Genomic DNA, 11,255 nt, shown 5'->3' on the forward strand with positions numbered 1-11,255 from the left:
AGGCACTGGTGACCTAGAGCATCCAGGGCAGGGGCAGAAGGGGCTCCAGGAGCCGAGGGGTCAAGTGCAGAAACACTCCCTGTGAATTTTGTTACAAAAAAGAAAGAAGTGACAGCTATCCGGAGAGCGGGCACCAAGAGGGCTTTGGTGCCGCAGTCTGGCTGGGCACAAATCACGAGCCACTGAAGCAGGAACAAACTTTATTTCCGAACTCCCTGAACACCACGCAGGCGACCTTCTCCAGGGACACATCACACCAACGGGAAATCCCTCCTCCAGCACTTCCCCAACCAATGGGAACTCTCCGGGAATCCCGCAAGGCCTAGGTGGACAGCAGGGGTCTACTATGCAATTGAATACACAGCTTAACATAACCATCATCATCTCAATGGCTTGCTGGTGTCACCTCTCAACCACTCCGTTCTGGCAGAAATGCCCTGCATCATTCCGACTCGGCTATGGCTCTCAGCACTTTGGCTATTGGTTGTTCAGATTATGGGCAGGGACCTGTGTTAGGTCCTACCACAGGACAGGGTGACGCTCTGACAGCATGGGGGGACTTTCTCTTACCTGAAGGAGGATGAGAGGCGAAATCAACACTTTCATTTCCAGCCTTGATCTAGGGGAACGCTGCTGCTTGACCCTGGATCCTTGAGCCCTTGGAAGCTGCAGACACACATGCAGGCACACACCCTGCCCAAGGCAGTGCAGAGGACAGTAAGAACGCCCTGCGAGCCTGGTCATTGTCTTGTGTCACTGCTGTAACCTAATAAACTTCACTGAAATTAAAAATCCTGTCTCCCAGGCACACCGCCTGACTCCAAGTGCCCAACATGGGGGGAGTAGGGTCCTCAGCACAGAGCAAGGCCACTCCACCATCACCAGGAGGCCTGGGAGGTGGGGCTTCCTTTAGTCACAGCAGAAAGGATGGCATGGAAGGCGAGCGGCTGTCACCCGGGAAGAGGCAGTGATGGGAGACCCGTGTCCTTAAAGACAAGAGAGCAGCCACAACATAGGCCGCCCTTGGAAGCCTCAAAGGTGGCTCTGCACTGGTGGCTACACACCAGAGTTGGAGATGAGAGAACAAGAAATAGAAAACTGAAAGTATGGCCGAGCCAGTTCCGGCAATTATATTTCAAGGTTCTGTTTGTAATTCAGTCCCTGAAACTCAAAACGCAGGGAGAGTTTTGTAATGGTTTATAGAGGAGCTCCCACCCCACTCCACCCGTACCCTGCCCAGCAGATGGAATTGCATTAGTGCCCTGGGAGACTTCTGAGGCTTAGCAATGCTGGTTTCTCCAAAGATGGAAGAAGGATGGAAGGTGGCACCAGGAGGCCTTTCTCTGGGACCCCAAGCACCCCATGAGTGGCCAGCAGAGCTCTGTGGGCCGGGCCCTAAGTAGAATCCCACCACCCCAACAGATTTCCTGTGGATTAAAAGCAAACTTTCAGATCACAACATTGGTATGCTAATGTCTCCAAGTGGGATTGTCAGGTTAACATTTTTCAAAGGCTTAAGTAGATTCTATCACTATTTGTTTTTCCATAACAAGACTGTGCCTTGGTTGTTCAATGAAATTCTGATAAGGATGGCCCTGGGGTTAAGGCCAAAGAATGGTGCTTCAAGTTTTGTCAACTCTGAGAAATCTGTCTTTTCTTGAGTGAAATCTCGCTAGGTGCTGAAGCTAGGTGCTGTGGCAACCTGGGAAGTCTAAAGCAAGGTCTCCAGTTTAAAAGGTTTGGGCTTAGGAGTGTCTACAAGAATCCCTGCTCCCCACCCAAAGCACCACTGGGGCAGTTGTGGGGTGCCGTGCTGGGTCTGGGTGGTTAACGGGCAGCTCCATGTCCCAGGTTGGGCCTTGGTAAGGGAACCGCACCTGGCATGCTGCTCCCTGTCCTTGGTGCGTGCACATGCCTGGGCAGGTGTTGGCAGCCGAGATGGCTTCTTGCCATCCCTGCCTCCCTGACTCAGGAGGGGGAGACCTGGACTCCAACCCCAGCACACAGGTTCTCTGAGCTTCCCCCAGTCACGGCTGGGTGACCTCCGGGCACACCAGCACTGGGTGCTGGCGGGACAGCAGACCACACATGACAAGACCTTCAGTTTATCTGCCTGGTTTTGCATCTCAGTCTTCCTGCACAGAGCCCCCAAAAGGGATGCTTCCTGTTCACGGAAGCTAATCCACAGGACTTTTTTTGCTCTTTAAATCTCATTGATGTTTTTCATTCTTAATGGTCGACATCCGTGACTTGTCTGCAGGTGGGGAGGTGGCAGCCTCGGGGTTCTGTGGAGACAAAGGATGATGTGTGAACTCTGTGTGAACCCCCTGGAAAGCCCACCACCACCACAAGAGCCCCAGGGGGCAGGGCAGGCACATCCCTGCTTCTCTGAGGCTGGTTTTTTGAAGTTCTCTGGCTGAGGCAGCCCTTGCTGGATGGGCCACGTGGGCTGTCCAGGGGAGAGCCCCGTGTTCTCCCCGACTGCCTGACACCCTGTCTTCGAAGGAGCACAGCAGATCCTTCCAAATCTCTTCCACTGTGTGAGTCTGTTCATCTGGCTGTGGGGATTGTGCGAGGCCTGCTGCCAACGACACCCACGGTGTGTTCTGGCCCCGAGCCCGCAGCCGCGAGCCAGCTCCCAGACAGGCACAGAATCTCTCTGTTAGGGTGGCCTCGCTGTTGAGTGTGACGCTGCAGCTGGGCTTCCTCCTGCTGGGGGAGCGGGTGGCTTTCTGGGTGTGTACGGCAGCCTTTCAGCCTGTGGGGAAAGGAAACCCTAGAAGCCATGGCTTCCACGACCGGAGGCCCCCTGCATTTTGGTGATCCCACTCTGTGACCCGAGGAGTCCGTCCTTGCTGTGCCATCACCAGCCTCCAACATTCCATCTCAGAGAGTCTCGAGGGGTTCAAAATCAAGGAGGGCTGCCGCTTGGATCGACTTCTCCACCCCCCAGGCTCCAGAGCCACTGGCAGTGGCCAGGAAGGGGAACCCAGGGGAGTTAGGGTGTTACACTTAGAAAGCTGTTGTCATTTTGTCTAATTAAAAGTAATCATTTGCAAGATTGCAAAGAAAGCTGCGATCTCGCCCTGGCAACCCAACTCAGTCTTCACGAGGATGGTTGTTGGAGCAGGTGAGATGAGTGCAGACACACCTCAAACTGCTCGGGCAAGTGAGGGGCCATGGCTTCTCAAAGCTCCCGGGCTGGGTCACGGCCATCCTCCGTCAGCACTGGACCTTCCCCACAGCCAGGTCTGGTTCCAAGAGCTTCGGGTCATGTACGTAGAACACAGACCTCGGTGTGCTTGGTTCTTGTGCAGGCTGGACGAGGAGCACCAGTGTGGCGAGCAGAGTCCTCGGCAGTGACCTGGGGACCCCCTGGCAGCACAGCCACGGAGCCCCTGTCTGGCCCTGCTCCCTGCTCCTCTGCGTCTCGTGGTGCTGTTCAGTTCAAGTTCACAGTGCGCCATCCGCCGATTACACTCTCCTGCCGTGAGTCGGTTGATCTCAACAGTTTGCTCCCTGCCACCCTATAGATTTCTGCAATGCTGGAAGTCCCTCTCTTTGGCCCGGCTGCTGTGGCTTGTGCCCCCGGAAGAGCAGCATGTGTGTCTGCTGGAGGGAAGGGGTGCTGCCGGCCCAAGTGTCAGAGATTACAGTCAAGGCCTCCGTGTGAGTGGTGCGGCCCCCTCTCCAGCAAGACGCCCGCCGGCGTCAACAACTGAGGGGCAGTCTGTCTTCGTTGGGAGTTAAAGTTGTCCCTGTCAAAAGGAAACACCAAGGGGGAGCTGCTTCCACCCTTGGAACACGTGCCTGCTCCCTGCCGCACCTGGTTACCGTAACCGGGGCTTGTCTGATAGGAGCAGATGATGGTGTGCCGCCTCATGGAGGGCTCTAGGCTCACCACCTGGACGGCAAAGCCCACCCCCTCCAGGTCTCAGCATTGTCCTAGGGAAAATGCAAAGGCGCTCTAGCAGGGCTGACCTGGCCTGCTGCCCGCCACAGCGGCTCCCGCCCACACCCTCGCCTGCAGCACCATCTTGATGCGCCCCTTCTTACCCATGAGGACCCCCTACCCCAGGGGTTCCCTGCATCTTTGCGTCACTAGCTGGGGTGCTTCAACACTCAGGTCAACGAGCCTTACCTCACCCAGCTGCGAGCGCACACACACGTGAACACACAGATCGGCTGTCCCCTCTGTCCCACTAAGCACCTCGTCCTCACATCTCTGCCATCTGCAGCTGTTCGCAGCTCCCTGCTCTTCCAAACTGTGGCTTTCCTGAGGCAGAAACCACTTCACCACTTCTACCTCCCCTGCTCCTGGCACAGTGTCAGGTCACCTTAGAAATTCAACAAGCAATCAAGGAAAACGGCCTGGTGCTCATGCTGCCAAGTGGCCAGTACGCGTGGTAGCCTTCTCCTGGAAAAATATAAAGAATAGCCCCAGTGACAAACTGTGCTAGTGGTTTTGGGTTCTGCACAGGATCGAGAACAAAGGAAACACACCAGGTCACACATGAGCCTCACATGGCTGAATGGTTTCCACCAGGTGGTGCCTGGGCTGGTGGCTCTTCTGCAAGCTGCCTCTGCTCCCAGCCACTGGATCCCGGGTGTCTGAACCCAGTGTCCAGTGACATTCTAACAGCTCATGTTCACCCGTCCATCTGCAGAACAGGGCCCTTGATAACTGTTTGATTTACTTTATGCATGAAGGCATTCAGTGGAGCGACTTTGACCTACTAGGCACAAAAGAACTCTATGCCACTGTCCTCCCTTATGTGAAGGGACATCTAACAAGATCCCTGTGGCTGTCTGGGACCTAACTGAACCCTGCAACTTAATGCCATTTCTGCCTTAACCAAGCACTTACTACAGGGTGGCCATAACTTTTGCAGTTTGAGGTGTGATGGAAAAACTAACGGGGGTTTCTTTTTTTCCTTACAACGTAGATACATGATTCTCTTACATAGTTAGGAGCAACTGCAGAAAACGAGGGCTTTTTGTTTTTTCCCCCTTTCTTACTAAGTCAAGAACTTTTACCTTTCAGATAAAGGAACCACTTTATGGCACTTTTTTTGGCATATCCAAACTTCCAGCACTGCTTCTCTTGCAATTTGGGGCCATTATTAAGTAAAACAATGACCACCTGAACACCAGCAATCACTGCAAGGCCACCATGACTACTGGTGACCCATGGGCAGGTGGCACATACAGAGGGGATAGGCTGGGCAAAGGGGCGATTCACCGCTCGATGAGGATTGGGGTGGTGCTAAATCAAATCACCCTAGTCAGATGGGCACTCGCTAGTTTTTCATTCCTGGAATTTCCCATTTAATATTCTAAGACACAGTGGGACTCAGGTAACAGAAACCTTGGAAAGCAAACCACAGGCGCGTGGAGGGCAGTGTATCCCCAGTAGGATCTCCGATTTTGTCCTGTTACTGTAGTGCTGCTGACAGAAAGCCTGTAACAGACACAGCAGGTGGAATACCCAGCAATTTCACAATCATTGCTGTGACAATCTGCCTCAATGAACACCTGGCACACTTTATCTGTTCCCATTGATATCTGTGGAATCATCAGCATTGAAAACATCAGCCTCCATCCAAGACCAAGGGTCCCATGAACATGAAGCAGCAAGGTCTTCCTCAGGAGGTCCTAGGGCTGAGGAAACCTAGTGAATGACATAACCTAATGCTCATCAGGAGCCAAGGCCAGCTGGTGGCCAAGTTCTTCTCTGTGGCTCTGTGTGGCCCACTACTCCCAGGAGTGGCACCCAGGAGATGGGATTTTATTCTATGAATCTTTATAAGGAACTGAACAGGACATTCCATGTCATCTGCAGCAAAAACTTAAATTCAGTCCTGAATGTCGACTCTCCCAACCCCCGGGCAGCACAACAGATTAGGGGGTAAGTAGCGTTTCATTTTCTGTCCCTTCTCCTCTGTATAACGCCACCAGCCAACATCGAAGGCAAAGGTCCTGCTGCCCAGTGCTGTGCAAGGGGGACTGTGACAGAACAGTCTTGCTGAGACACACGGCTCACCTTGGAGAGGGGCGCCAGCACACAGCTTTTGTCGTACTTGCGGTGAATTTGGAACTTCTTCACTTACTTCAGAAGGAAGCCCCGTGTCTGTAGCTCCCGCTCCCCAAGTCCCTGCCCTAGCCTCCTGCCTGTGTCTCAAGTGAGCACCTTCTGTCTTGATATTTTACTATTCTGAACTTGCAGTTAAATCAATCATACAGAAGGTGGCTTTTTTCACTGAGCATAATGTTTTACAAGATTTATCCATATTGCAGCACATACCTGAGCTTGATTTCTTTTTATGGCCAAATAAATTCTACTCTATGGCATACCACGTTTTGTCGACCCATGCATCCATCACTGGACATTTGGGTTATTTGTATCTCTTAACTCTTATGCTATAAAATTCATTTCACTGATTTAAATCTATTATTTTTCTGTTCTCTGTTTAATTAATTTCCACTTCAATCTGTAAATTTTTTTTCTGCTTGCTTGGGTTTAGTGGGCTCTAGTTTTTCCAGTGTCTGAAGGTGAAAAGTTAGGTAACTGAGTTGAGATCTTTCTTCTTCCATATCACAGGAATTTTCCTCTCAGCACTGTTTAAGCTGCATCCACAAATTTTGGTGTGTTCTGTCTTTGTCTTCATTCATCTCAAAGTATTTTGGGGCTTCCCTTTGGGTTTGTGATCAATGGGTTATTTAAGAGTGTGTTGTTTAACATTAAAGTATTTGTGGCTCTCCCAAATTTCTCCATTATTGATTTATAATTTCATTGCCTTGTGGCTCCAGAAAATATTTTGTACTATTGTAATCTTTGTTTTATGGTGTAGCATAAATATTCTCTATCCTGGAGAATACTCCATGTGCTCTTGAGCAAAAGACCTAAATGCTGCCCTTAGCTAGAGTTCTTAGGCATTCTATTCTAACCTGTAAATGTCTGTTGGTCTAGTTGGTTTATAGTGCTCTCAACTCTTCTATTTCCTCATTGATCTTCTTCTAGCCTCTTTTCCTGTTCATTATTGAAACTGGTATATTGAAGTCTCCAACTATTATCATGGAATCACCTATTTCTCTTTTAACATGATAGGTTTTACTTCTTGAATTCTGTTGTTGGATACATATATCACTATATTTCTTATACTTTCTTGATAAATTGACCCCTCAATTGTAATAAAAAGTCCCTCTTTCTCTCTAGTAACTTCTTTTTGGATTGAAGTAATTTTGTTAATTTTAATCTGGTCACTCCAGCTTTCCTGTGGTGGATATTTATATGATATCTATTTTTTTGCCACTCTACATAAATATATGTGTATCTCTATATCTAAAGAGTGTCTCCTGTATACAACATATAATTAGATGTGTTTTTATCTAGTCTGGCAATCCTTGCCTTTTGATGGGATGGTAACCCATTTACAGTTCTGTCATCGTTACTATTTTTTGTTTACGTCTGCCATTTTACTTTCTGCAGTCCGTGTGTCTCATGTCTCTTGTTCTCTATTTCTCCTTTACTACATTTTCATCATTGAGTGATACCTTCTAAATTATAAGTTTAAATTCAGCTAGGACTTTTTCTCTAATTTTTGTGGTCTGATTCCAACCGCCCTTGCTCCTGCCATTGTGTCAGGACCCTTCTCACATTTACGATCACATGGAGTGTTCTATCTATATAGCTGTTGTTGGGGTCGCCCACCCTTCCTTTCAGTATTAGCTCTTAGTAGGACTTATGATCTAATTTTTCATTTTATATAACACCAGAAAATGGATTAGAGTTTACGTCTTGACATAGCACTTTGGTAGAGACAAAGGAGATTGCTAATCTGAGCCAAAGTGCCCCTGCTTCTCTGTGAGTCCCTCACCAAAGCAGGTTGAGCAACTAGTATTATTTTTAATAATTTCCCTAGTGTTTAGTGGAGGAATTTATAGCATTAAAATTTACTTCACTACTGAGCAAGTATGCTTTGGTTTTTTGTTTTCATAGTATGAAGATGAGAGACTAAAGTGAAAAGAAATGCTTCATGATATTAAAGCCAAAACCTGAGAGACAAAATAATATTCAAGATACTCATTCTAAGGATTGACAGGAACTAATATTCACTATAGTCAGCATCGATGGTGGCTGAGTGATACAAGAGTAAGCTGTCGTTATCTTTTCCCTTGAAATTGCAATTTGTTTTTATTGTGATAAAATGTACATGATAAAATTTATCATTTTAACTATTTTTAAATGTACAGCTCTGTAGCCTTAAGTTCTTTCACATTGCTCTGCAACAGTCACCACCATTCATCTCCAAAAGGTTTTTAGCTTCCTAAACTGAAAATTTGTCCCATTAAACAGTCCGCATTACACCCACCAGTACCTGCAAATGCTTTCTTCTTTCCATGTCTAGGAGATTTTCCTACTCTGGGCACTCGTAAGTAGAATCTTGTAATATTTGTCTATAAGTGTCTGGTTTATTTCACTCAGCATAATGTCTTCAAGGTTCCTCCATAGTTGTAGAATGTGTTTGTTCATACGAACTTGAAGAACTTCAGTATTTCTCATAAAATGAATCAGCTGGCATCAAGTGATCTCAGTTTTTGCTTGTTTGTAGAAGTCTTTGTTTTGTCTTTAGTTTTTAATTATGGCTTGGCAGGATATAAGATTGTTTGCTAACTTTTTTTTTTTTTTTTGGAGGGGGATAATTTTTTTTTTTTATTATTCAGTACTTTGAATTTGTTGTCCCACTGCTTTTTAGCCTCCAGTGTTTCTGCTGAGAAGTCATCTGTTAACTTTTATGACACATCATTTTTCTCCAGCTTTTAAGATTTTCTTTGTCTTTGTTTTTAAGCATTTTTATTATAATGTGTTTTTCTATGGGTCTCCTTTATTTTACCCCATTGGAATTCATTAAGCTTCTTGAACGATTAATGTTTTTCAATAAACTGGGAAATGTTCAACCATTATTTATTTGAATGTGTTTTCTTCCTGTTTCTTTCTCTTCTTCTGGCACTTCCATTATGTGTGCAATGGTGTACTTAGTGACACTCTGTTTTTCTCTGGAGCTCTGGTCTTTTTTCTTTATTCTGTTTTTCTTTCTGCCAATCAACTTGTATAATTTCCATCAATTAAGCTTGTTCATTTTTTTTGCCTGCCCTCTCACATCTACCATTGAACCCCTTTAGAGAGGTGATTTCAGTTTCATTTTTCAACTCAACAATTTCCACTGGGCTCAGTTTCATAATTTCTCTTTGGTGTTGATATTCTCTACTAGATGTGATAGTGTCATTCTTCTTTTACCTCTGTAATCATAGCTTCCTTTAGTTCTGTGAATATATTTATAATGGCTAGTTTGAAAAATTCTGGTATCAAATCTGATATCCTCTTCCTGTATGTGTTTTGCCTCCCTACCCCCAACTCAGTGTAGGGGGCATAATTTCCTGTTTTCTTAATTCTCATATTTTTTTTAATTTTAATTTTTGTATTGTTTTAATTAGTTACACATGACAGTTTGTGGAAAACTGGACACTTTGGTTACTGTAGCAACACCACGTGCTCGTCCTCTCTTCCTCAGAGCTTGTGTAGTTGCTGTTTGCTTATCTATTTGACCAATGACTGGCTGTGTTATCAGAGTGACAGCTGTGCTCCCTGTGACACAGCTGATGCAGCACTTCAGGAGGGAGCACTTGGGGATTGCCAGCCACCCTGGAATGATAGTACACTGGAAGGACTCCACTCCTCTCTTCCTTGACTGCACACAGCTATGAAACCTTGCTGGCTGATTGCTAGATTTTTTTCAACAATTCTCTGGGGCATAAATTACCTTATAATCAAATCAAATTTTGTCTCTTTTGAAGAAATAGTTTCTGAGGTTGATGTTGATATTTGCTCTGCTCTTAGGAGGCTCCTGCCAGGCACCTCATTCCCTGGTTCTCTTGTACAGTCTAGTCAGCATCGTCTAGGCTGTCTCCTCACTAGATCCACAAATCTCCTCCTGTTGCCTTTTCCCATAACCTCTACTATTCTTGAGAGTGCCCTCAGGCTTAAATTTCTGTGGGCTCTGTCACAAATGAAGTCAGTTCCTCTGGGAAGACGCAAGAGCTCTCTGCTTTCCAATATGCTCCCCATCCTCCAAGCCCTCACAGAATCCCTGAACCAGGTACTCGGGCCAGGCTGGGGACAGTGGTAGATTTCCCTCTGAGTGATTGCCCTGACTGGGAGGTGAGCAGTTGTGTGGGAGGGGGCAGGCAGCAGCTGAGAGTCTCCTTGGCTTGCATCTCCTGATAAAGAACCACTGCCCATAGCTAGGATGCACAATTGGGGACCTGTGTCCTCTATGTACCACATTCATGCCATGAGTGGGACCTGGGCAGAGGAGGAGTCCTTTCTCCTGACCATACTCACCTGCCACTTAGTTTCTGCAGCAGGCAGTGGGAGTCAAGATGAGAAAGACCAAAGTCCTCCTTGTCCTGGAGAGAAAGCCCTTCGGACTGGGTGCTGCAGGGGTGGGGGTATACTATGCCCTTGGTCTTGGGGAGAAGGGGCCCTGCGTTCTTGGCTGGAGCTATTTGGCATGGAGTCTGTACCTTGCTGAGCTGGAAGAGGGAGCCAAGGTGTTCTCATGCCACAGATGTTTGCATTCTTACCACATTTTGGTAGATTTCCTTGAATCTCTATTTCTCGGTGTACTGTTTGCATCTAGGACCATTTCCAGAGGCTCTCAATGGGCTTTTAAAACGGTTTTCACCAGTTCCACTGGGGAGCAAATCCAAGTAGCTCCTCACATGGCCACGCCAAAGGCCAGTCTCCAAGTGACTCACTCTCAGTATTATGTATATTGTTTGTCTTAGGGCAAAAAGGCTCATTTATGTCCCTATGTAGCAAATCCATCCACTTCAGGGGGAAATGTGTTACAGAAATGTGAATGTAAAATAAACAGAGTTTTCCATTGACTTCATTTTCAAATAAGATTGATTCCTAGGGGGGCAAATCCCATAATTGCCTGAATTGAAGGCTCTGGCAAATGCAGGGGAGCTGCCAGCCTGCTAATGCTGGGCTTCCAGGGAGCAGGGGTTCTCTATGAGTGGCTTTTTATTCCACTTTGGAGGTTGATCTTGTTCTAATTTTGCATCTTCTCTTTACCACCAACATTCTCTTCTCACTTATCCTCTGTCCCAGATAGTTTAAAAATAAACAAAACTCTACTGGATGAATGTTTGGACTTGAAGCCTGCAGCTGAGCTGGACATGACCTTAGG

The sequence above is a fragment of the Marmota flaviventris genome, chromosome 6, assembly GCF_047511675.1.
Source record: "Marmota flaviventris isolate mMarFla1 chromosome 6, mMarFla1.hap1, whole genome shotgun sequence".
Taxonomy (NCBI): domain Eukaryota; kingdom Metazoa; phylum Chordata; class Mammalia; order Rodentia; family Sciuridae; genus Marmota; species Marmota flaviventris.